This window comes from Parasteatoda tepidariorum, chromosome 2 (genome assembly GCF_043381705.1).
Source record: "Parasteatoda tepidariorum isolate YZ-2023 chromosome 2, CAS_Ptep_4.0, whole genome shotgun sequence".
NCBI lineage: Eukaryota > Metazoa > Arthropoda > Arachnida > Araneae > Theridiidae > Parasteatoda > Parasteatoda tepidariorum.
In genome coordinates, this window is record NC_092205.1 from 56245531 (window position 1) to 56257222 (window position 11692).

Consider the following 11692-nt stretch of genomic DNA (forward strand, 5'->3'; position numbering starts at 1 on the left):
ATATATATATATATATATATATATGTAACGTTCTGACTGGGACATATAACTGGCATAATAGAACTGGGATCATAACTGTTCATAATGGAGCAATCATTAGCATTGTATTTTTAAATAAATGCAAATAAACTTTTATACATTTTGAATTTTAAAAAAAAGTATTGTTTTTTGAAAAAGTAAGAAAGTTTAAAATAAATACATATGATTATTATAAATCTGGCCAAAATAGTAAATCGTGACCTATTATAATTTTAGCGTTGTGCTAATTGAGAAAGATGATGAATGTGGATTTTATGTTGAGTCTGATGCGAAAGAAGGTTTAGTTGAGGATAATCTAGCATATGAGAATGATGAAAATATAAGGTACGCAAATTTATATTCAAATTTAGTTTCATGGTATTTTTGAATATAGTTCATAATATTGTTATTTGTGTTGGAAAAACATAAAGTTCTTTAAAAGTTTTTTTTTCTATTTTTTAAAAATGAATGCTTAACATTCTGACTTCTTTAAAGACGTCATAATAATCAAAAAAGCATGTATTTTTATACATTAACACAATTTAAAATGTTTTAAGTAAATCTACTTTTTAATAGTTTTTAAAATATCAACGATTATAGCAAAAAATTTCTTATAAGTTAATAGTAATTTTATTTTTTAAATAAAAAGGTAAAATTGTTAAATGTTAGTAATCAGACAACGTTTCCTTTTTTAATTATTCTGATTTTATAAAATCTATTAAGTCCTGCATATATATTATTTTATTTGACTCAATAACTTTTTCATGTGGCATTTTCTACCCTCTATGCTTAAACAATATTTTCATTTATAGTGCAGAAAATGCTAAAGTTCATATAAAATACAAACCCCTATTTTTTCCCTACCTGTATTCAGATTAAAAATTTAAAATATATTCATCTATGCATTATAAATCGTGCTAATATGTGAAAAATTACCTTTTATAATTTTAGTGGCGACCATATTGTGAAATGTGATGAATACGGATTCTTTGTTGAATCCGAATGGATTGGGGATTTTGTTGCTAAAAATCTGACTATGGAGAAATGTGAGAATATTAGGTATGCTAATTTGTATTCATATTGAATATTTTTAGTATTTAAGTAAAAATGTTTTGTAACCTTTCCTGTCTATGTTTGGTGCTACAGATAAAAATGCTTCGAAACTTATTTTTATTCAAGTTTTTGAAATTTTTTAAAATTTAAATCTCAAGAAAATATATTATAATTTTCCGAAAGATAAATATTTTTAAAACAATAATTTAAAAATATTCTTGAACTTCAAGCTACTTTACTTTGGATAATTATTAATCTAACTGATTGAGATACTATTAATTAATAGACTTTATATTTTATAGGTGAGTTATTGCGTTAGGAATTCCTTCCAGAAAATAAAATTCGTTTTTTATTCATATAAGTTACGATATTTTATTAATATAGTTCTATATGTAAGTCCTATTTAACAATAAAATATTATACAAGAATAATAAATTTGGTGAGTAATGGGCTACTTAAGCCCTAAATTTATTTTATTTAGTTGGAATCTTAACTAAAGCTTTATGACTCTATATTTTTCTGTTTATTACGATAGAATAATATGTTAAGTTTTGTAGTTTTCAAGAGCATGTTAAATACCATTATTTTAAATCAAAATTTGGCAGAAACGAAAATAAAATTTAAATTGTGTCCGAATTTTATTCTCTTACCTTTCCCTTTCATAAATTAACTAACTAAATTAATTCATTACGTTTTTATTCAGTTTCGTACTTTTCGTCATACTATGCTTTTTCATATAGATAAATAGAAAAAGAAGCTATGATAAATGCCAAAAAAAAAATTATGCTAAAAAATGTAATAAATAAGGAATGGTATTTCGATGGTTTTCAGAGACTACACTATTACCAATTAAAACATATGGTGTTCTGTAGTGATGGACCTTAGTATACAATTTTAAAATCCAAGCCCACATTGTAGATTTTAAAAAATGCACTCTCTAGGGATTATGAATTTTAGCAGCGAAAAGATACAAAAAGCATTGAAATCTAACCAATTACTAATTAGGAAGGTGTAACAAAAAACATCAAAACATTTTAGATTACAGAAAGACAAAATAAAATTATTAAAAATACCACTAATCTTTATCAGGCAATTAAACTTGTTTTCATATTTTAGTCTCCCTTTCCTCAGTATTGATTCTTTAGACTTCAATCCCTTTTTTTTACTTTCTTAAGCAATAATTTAAGATAATGATGGATTAGAAGTTCATACACTAATTACGAAGCAAATTTAATTCATAAGACAAAAGATTAAAAAATTATTAAAACACTTTCTCGAATTTAAACTAACACTATTTCTTAGTATTAAAACGAATTGGGCATTTTTAGAGTATTAATATATTTTCACTTAAGAATGCCAGGCTGAAGTATTTTAATAGATTCAATTTTCAAGTTTTATTAAAGCAAAATTTATATATAGTGTTAATTACTCACACACATATTGAAAATTTACCAACAGGTACATTAAAACCAAAATATTATTCTGCGAAAAAAGCTCATCGCTGAATTTCTGATTACGTTTAAAGTTATCTCTTTGGTTTTAAAATAATTATGCCCTTTATAATTGAAAAACAATGAAAAGTTATTATATTTCTAAAATTTATGAATTCGAAAACTATATTAAAATCCATTATGTTCATTTAAAATTTTAGAGTGACACATGATGTTGGAGGTTCTGGGGAACCTGGAATTATTCAAAATGTTTCTGATGAGAAACATAGAGTTGAGGATTTTCAAAGCAACAGGTATGATAATCTGTATATAATTTGAGTTATCTTAGAAATCTTTAGTTTTAATGCTTTTTCCTGCTATTTCAAGTACTTGTGATTAAGAACAACTTTTTCAATATTTCTCTTTTTTTCACTTTTTTAACAACATCATTTCTTGAAAAAATTAACAATGTATGACCTGCAGGTCAAAAGTAAACTACAAAGCATTTATGCATGACCCGAAAATCTTGAATGAAAAGCTTGAATGAAAAAGGACCATATTCAGTCTTTTTCTGTAGCTGTGAAATACAAATTTAAAAAAATAAATGTATTAAAAACATATAAAAAAATAAAGCTGAATAAAAGAAATATGATTTCAAAACTACAACTGGGATATAGTACTTTCCGAACCTCATAGCTACAATTAAAAAATAGCGTTTTATTTCTGCTTTAAAGGTGCCAAAAAAATATCGTTTAATTATGAAGTATGCAAGTACTTTTTGAAATTAAAAACAATTATGTCTCATTGCTTGTATATATAGTTTCAAATTATTTCCTTGTTACTACTCATAACATTCTTGCACATATTCAGAGAACGAATTTATATGTTTAAAATAGATCATAAAATATTCTTTAAAAANTCAGTCTTTTTCTGTAGCTGTGAAATACAAATTTAAAAAAATAAATGTATTAAAAACATATAAAAGAAATAAAGCTGAATAAAAAGAAATATAATTTCAAAACTACAACTGAGATATAGTACTTTCCGAACCTCATAGCTACAATTAAAAAATAGCATTTTATTTCTGCTTTAAAGGTGCCAAAAAATATCGTTTAATTATGAAGTATACAAGTATTTTTTGAAATTAAAAATAATTATGTCTCATTGCTTGTATATATAGTTTCAAATTATTTCCTTGTTACTACTCATGACATTCTTGCACATATTCAGAGAACGAATTTATATGTTTAAAATAGATCATAAAATATTCTTTAAAAAAATTGGAACTTTCCTGATTTCAAAGCCACTATTAAGAAATAGTGTTTTATTTTTGCTTTAAATGTGTCGAAAAAATAATAACTATTAATTATTAGAAGTACAATAATTAAAAGACATACGTATAACTAAAAGATATACAAGTACTTTTACTTAAAATAATCATATCTTATTGCTTGTATATTCAAATTGTTTCCCTGGTAATACTCATAACATTCTTGTGCATATTTGGAAAACGAATATATATAATTAAAATAAGTTAGTAAATATTCTTTTAATAAAAAAAGTTTTTGTTTTTTCTATTTAATGATCCAACTTATGATTTCGTAATATACCACTGTAACAATACTTTTTTGTTCATCTTTTTAATAACTAAAAGTAGATGAGTTACTGTCTTGTCAAAAACATGTAAACTGTTCGAAAAATTTTATTGAAACATGAGTTTAAATGTTTATATATTAATTAAAGAATCAAATAATTCAATTTACTGAAATTAAACCCTTTTTATCTAAAAATAAACTCAAACTGAATAAAATTTGAGCTTAAGTATAAAATATTTAATGTTAATTGATTACCTTAGCAAATAAATTAAATGCAACTGTAACAGTGAGATTATGAATGTGGTATGCAGCATATGTTAGAAATAATATAATTTTACTGTGTTAATGCTGTTTAAATGAGAATGTAAAATACACTTGATTTATAATTTTAAGAATCTTTTTATAAGATAGCGATAAAACAATATTAAAAAAACCATCTTCGCATATTATACAGAGGTGTAACTAAGCAAACATCACTGAAATAACTTTTTAAGTAGTTTAAACGACAGAGCGTCTGCAATCGTAACGGTGCCTAATGCCAAATCTATTAGAAGAACTCATTTTTAAATGTCTCTACTAAATGGAATCAGATAATCAGTTTTGAGGATTTGGGGCTAAAGTTGAACCTTGCACCCACTGCTCAAATTTTAGAACTTTAACATTCTTAATTTAGAAGAGAGACACACAGGCGCACTCAAAAAGTCTTCCTTTTGTTAGTTAAGAAACTTTACTCCGACAACTGCTGTATGAAAAAATTTTCTCCTAGAATAATAAATATTTAACTTCCACAAGTTGGTTGCAAATATTTTGAACTGAAAGTAATTTTTTTTATTTTTTATTTAGATTCGAAAGCATTTGATTTAAATTTAAAAGTCTCATGGATTAAGAAACACTCTTTGCTAAATGAAAGTTTAAAATCACAACGGGTTTACCATCTTACACTTCCTAATTAGAAATAAAATTGGTATAACTATTCCCTGCATGCGTTTGAAACATTGATATATATATATATGTATATATTTGTTTTCCATTTAATAGAATTCATCTATGAAGTATCTTACTTTCATATTAGTATACTCAACTATTAGATCAAAATATCAATATATCTAATATTTCTAACTTCATAAATACCATTTATATTATAAATTATAAAGACTTATTTTAATATCAAAGAAACTTTACGTTGTTCATTTTCTGACACTTAATTCTGCAATAATCAATTAATAAAAGTTTTTTGATTTCAAAAGTAACATTCTATTTTGATATGATTTAGTGATTCATCAAAATGACTAGGTACAGATAATACTTTAATTATAAAAAAAAATGCTTTTTTCAGGAAGGAGACCAATTTGAATGGTAAAGGAGTAGATTGCATTACAGATGAGAAAAGAAAAAAGAATGGGTTTTGGTCCTCCTTCAAAAAACTATTTTGTTCCTGTTGCGAGAAAAAGTAGATTTGAATGACTCGAAATGTATGTGGAGTTGTTGCGGACAGGATGATAAAAATTATAAGATACGTTTAAAAAAAAAAAAAAAAAAAAAAAAAAAAAAAAAAAAAAAAAAAAAAAAAAACATTTTTGCATTGAAAAAATTTTTTGAAAGCAATTTAAGATTTAAAGAAAAGAGTGAGAATGTGTTGCTCTTCTTTGAAAAACCTATTTTATGTCACGGAAGGAAATAGATTTGTATGAATCGAAATGTATGCAAACTTATTTTTCTGATAGGATGATAAGGATTGTGAGATCAACATCAACGATAAAAGAGAAAACATTTCAGATGAGAAAGAAACTAGTTTGGATCTCCTTCGCAATCCCTACTTTGTCCTTGTCAGAGATAGCAGTCAACTTGTATGAATCAAAAAGATAGATATTTTTGAAAAAAAAAACTGTGAGAACTTTAATCATAAAAAAACTGCATTACTGGTAATATAATAAAAAAAACATTCTGTAAAAAAATTTCTTGTATTACAAATTATTGAAAATTATACCAGTAACAAAATTTAAAAAAAAAAAAAGAAAAAAAAAACAAGGGGTACGATTATAGATCCACCTCCTCGTGGTGTACCCCGGAAACGTTTCGACGGCTAAGAGATCTATAACTGCAACTTCATCAGTTTTTTTCCCCTTCTGAGATTTTTAATCAGCTTATTCGGCATTGAAATGCTACTGTTCAAATCTCTCAGGAAGCATTTATATTTTAAAATAACAGGAAGCAAATTTTCAGGTGAAAACTCTTAGTTGCTCCCGATTCTCTGGTTATCAACCATATTTATTGCCAAAGTTTAGACAAATCACCTGAGAATTTTAACAAACATAAAAAATAATATCTTATCTCAATTGTACACCATTAAACAAATGGACAATATTGATGATAAGTATAAAATTGTTGAAATTTAAATATGGAAAGAGGGTCGCTTATTGAGAATCTCTGAGAAAATCTCTCTCTCAGAAAATCAGATCTCTATAATCTTCTAATTGATGAAAAACCATTCTGATTGGTGATTTTTATATCCACTCCAGGGGGTGGGGCTACACTGATGTCAGTCCTGCTAGTCAAGAGATAAGGAACCTCTGTAGAGTCGTCTTTATTCAGAAAAAAACTGGCTAAAATTTTTACATTTTCTTAAAATTATCAATAAAGGGTTTTAGCGCAAAAAAGTGTTTTAATACCGAAAATTTGCCTAATTCACCATTTGATATTACTTTAAAATAGTTTTTTCTCCTGTAAATTTGATGTTATATATTACTATCAAGCACATAGTATTCGAAACTCATTAAGGCATTTTGGCGAGAAACAAAAAAACGAAAACTAAAAAAGAAAAGAAAGAGGTAAGTGATACAAAAAAAGAAGATGACGGAGAAAGAATAAAATAAATAAAAATAAAAGTTCTTACAGACAAGTATTTAAGAAAATTATAATTTTAATAAATTATCAGATTTATTGGAATGTTCTATATAACTTATTTTCCTTTATACAAAATGTGAGTTATTGGAAATAAGCGAAATACTACTGAGTAAAAATCATTTGATTAAATTTTCTTTCTGATGCAATTTAGAATCTTTTCTAAAACGATATTCTCATTTATGCCTTGAAGTGTTTCAAGAATTTTTTCAGATAGCTCAACAATCTAAATTTCAAAGTGTTTTAATAGCATCAGCTCCATGAATTAAAAATTTGTGAACACTATGATGCATGTAATATTACGTATATAGTTTAACATACAGTTCATCATCACGCCTGACTATTAAAACACAGAAATTCTAAAAATAAAAAGTAAAAATTGATTATAATTACTTTATATACTTTTATTTATAGTGAAAATTTTGAAAGAATCATGTGTAAATTTTGTAATAATTGTTACATTAAAAATTAGAAAAAATTACTGAACCTACTTTTACATTTTCGTCTTTAAAATCAATAGGGATCATTTTTATTTTTTGTAGTTCTGCTTGAATCATTCTTTAGTTTTCTTGAAGGGTAAAATTGTAAAATAATACAAACTATTCAGTTTTGCATAAAAGTTATAAATTATGGTATTGGGTTGCTCGGAATGTAATTTCTTTTCTTTCCCAATAGAGGACTTAATTGCATTTTTTACAACTCAAACCACTTAAGGCGCATAATCATTATATATTTTGTCAACTGAGCTTACTTTTGAAAAAGTTCGATTGATCTGTAGTTTTTGGTTGGCGCCTCGTTAAGTATGGAAAGTGAAAAGCTGCGTTTTTGGTATATTATACTTTATTATTATCGATAAAGTAAAAATGCTGTTCAAACAAGAAAAAAATGATTCCCTGCATAAGGAAAATATGTATTGACAGTACGTCAGTGCCAAAATGGGTTTTAAAAATTGTCCGGCAATTTTGATATTTTATCCTACCACGTAATGGATGGCCAATTGGAGATGATGCAGGCACAATAAAGACAAAAATTGATCCAAAGGGGTGAATAACAACTCTTGAGATTTCTGAGAGATTAAATTTATCTAATTCGACCGTTCATGTTGTAGGAAACGTCAAAGCTCAACCTATGGGTTCCTTAATGTTCTTACGAAAAGAAATGCCGTTGAATCGAAGTCTGTGATTTGCTTTTCAAACTTCAAGAAAATGATCAATTTCAGAATCTCATCATCACTGGGGACGAGAAATGGGTTGTATACAACAATATTTCAGTCTCAACAAAGAAAATTTAACGTGTTTTTTTTCAGTAAAATGTTTTGAGTGTGGGATCATGATGCTACCAGAAAGATGGAAAAGGATACTAAAGCCAAAATGGACAATATACAATCCAATAAAATATTTTTTTTCCAGTCCAGCAGGCGATATAGACGTTATCTTAATGCCGAACAGAGATCGAAACATATAAAATATACAAAATACAAAAACAAAAGCAAAACATGAAGCACAAAATTTAAATCAAGAACTTAAATTGAACAAAAGTTCTCTGGCCTCCCAGTATCAGGAGTAGATGCAGTTCTTTGTGAGAACTGAACAGTTAAGAAGATGTTCAACATTCATCATCGCACCACTGCGTCAGAGGGGGCAGGCAGGATTATCCACTATTTTAAGACGGAAACGATGGTATAAGCAATCGTGCTTGGTAGCAAGACGAAAGGCAGCTACAACACTGCCTCTTGGGCAATCGGGGAGATTAAGGATGTCATTTCCCCACGATTTTTCTTTTGTCCCTTCTTTTGGCAATGATATATGTGTTGTCCTAATTGCATGATTAATCATTAACGAAGTGGATTTATAGCTAACCAAGTTATTTGGGGCTTGATTAACAAGGCAACCTTTTTTGGCCAGTGCATCAGCTTTTTCGCTGCCGGGGATACCACAGTGGGATGGGATCCATTGTAAGGCAATTGTTTTATATTTTTCACCTATCTCTGTCATTAAAGATTTACCTTTCACTATTGACAAAGAGCTAGGGACTGGAGAGTAGATGGCAATGGCCAGAATCCTAGCTTGGGAATCCGAGAAGATGACAGCTTGATCGAAAAGAGAAGGACGATCATTTATTAAAGCTACTTTGATTGCCTCAACCTCACCAATAAAATATTTATATATTGTACGAAATTATATCATTATGATTAAAAATGAACACCTTTATGATTATTGTTGTTGTTGTTAATTCGCGTCACACTAGAGTTGCACAATGGGCTATTGGCGACGGTCTGGGAAACTTCCAGGAGGATGATCCGAGGACATGCCATCACAATTTCTTTTATGATTAAAAAAAAAAGAATTTAATTTCCGAACAACCCAATAGTTTACTATTTATTTTGCAATGCTGTGTAAAAAAAATTTATTCACGCTTCTGAAAACGCAGAAACTGAGAAACAATAATGACAGTGTAATTATTTCAGAAAAAGCACCCGATTGATAAGTGTAGCAAGAAAGTGCTTAACTGATTTTGAAATTTTTAACCACAATGTCTGGTTAAGATATCCACATTGCCTGGATTTTTTCAAACATCCAACGGGACCCTGGACATCCCTAACCTTCTCTGCATGTCTACTCACCTCAGTCTATCCACAAAGACAATTGCGATTGATGACCCTAGTTTTGGTTATAGCTTAATTATTGTAATTATCACTATTAAAGCATTGAATCCCACGATGAACAGTAAAACGCCAGATAAAAGGTGATGAAAGTTCAGAAGAGTGAATTGGAAGATAATGTCTTTCCTCTTGGATGAAACATAGAAAGTCTGACCTTTCTTTGCACCCTTATATCTTAATTAAAATGATCAACAAACATATCAACTATTCTGCTAGAAGTTTCCCAAGAGAAAAGTTCAGAGTATATATATGCTCCTGAACTACTGAAGTTAGGGAAATTGAAGAAAAACCTGACAGTCCATGAAGAAAGTCTGAGCTTAACGAAAAGAACTGGAGAGTGTTTTGCTTGTCGTAGATAGTCAGTTTTCTCTGAAAATAAAATATTTTCTTAAAACAAGTCTTTTGACCATTTTATAAACAATCTTAACTATAAAAAACCAATATAAAATCATAGACATCTTGATAACATTCAAAAACATTCTTCTGATACTCCGAGGCAACTTTTATATTTTAAAGCTCAAAAATTTTAAAAAATTTTCAGTCTTACTAAAAAACTTAAATTTTGAATGTCTTTGGTAAACTTTATTCATTATCACAAATAAAAACTCTTCACTCGAAGAAAAACTCAAAGATTTTTAATGTCAGTTTTGGTCTGAGTTTGGTTTTGAGCGAGTTTTAGGCAGTGTTTTTTTTCAGCTCCCTGCAGTGAATATAAATTCTAGCAGTAATTAAAGAAGCCCAAATTTAAAAAGTCCCCTGGGAAGTGCGATACATATTGAGGGAGGACGGTATAATTACAGGAGCGTATAGGAAGATACGCAAAATTAGAAGAGGCCGAAAACTAGAAGATGGCTTCTGAGAGAATTCCGAGTTAATCTGAGAGCAGCTAGCAGGGTTTCATGTTGAAGGTTCTATTGTTGACCAAGTCACAGTTTTCAGCCATGCAATCAAAAACGCCTTTAATAATAGGGAAAACCTGACAGCTGTTTTGTTCAGTTTTAAAACAGCCATTTGGGGTCAACTATCAACCCAAAATTTTCTTTTTCGTGTATCAAATCAAATATGATGAATTAATTCTCGGCTCTCCATGGTCAAAGCTGCTGCAACTTTCGATTCAGAAATAAAATTTCTATCAATTTTAATCCTCAAACTGATCATCCCCAAGGTACGGCTAACAGCTTTTTAATGAATTTTAATATTATCACAAACAATTGCCCTCGTAATTTTATATATTGTAATATTTAGGCATGTATTTCCTATTTGTAGCTGGAAATACAGATTTAAAAATAATTAGAAATATAATTTTTGCACATAAACTAAATTAATGCTGAAAATACCAAAAACTAAAATACAGATATTTATAATATGAATAATGTTTGTTAAAAATACATTTTACGCTTCTGTATTTATTTTTAAATATTTAATGTTTATGTTGAAAATTAAATATAATTAGATTTCTCTTTTACACATTTAAAAAGAAATATTACAACAGATTTGAAAAAGAATTAAGATTTATAACGAGTTCTGATAGCAAACACATAACTCCACATTTGCTCTAAATCTAATACTCTTTTTAATGCATGCATGTTTTTAATAATTAATACATCTCCTTAATTGGGAACTAACTGATAAATGAATTCAAAACAGTTTTGCCATCAAAAAGAAATTTCCTGACTTTATTTTTCTTTTCAAATCACAATTAAGGCAGTAGAGGTGATGATATTATCCTTTATCTAAAGTAATATTTTATTCTCGCGTACTGGACGATCCTTTAGAGTGAATGTGACAGTTCATAAGGCAACGACTACATTTTAAATAGCAGTTGTTTTAGAAAACAAACTTAGGAAAATCTTTTCGCTTGAAGAAACCATTTATTTCATGTTCAAATTCAAATATATTTCGACTATACTTTTGTCATTAATTTAAATTAAAGCGTAGTGTTTTCTACTCTGATCAAAGTACGCTACGTAGATCTAAGCAAATCCCAGAGAACATAATCTTTGGTAAACCATAATGGACCTAAAAAAAGCTTT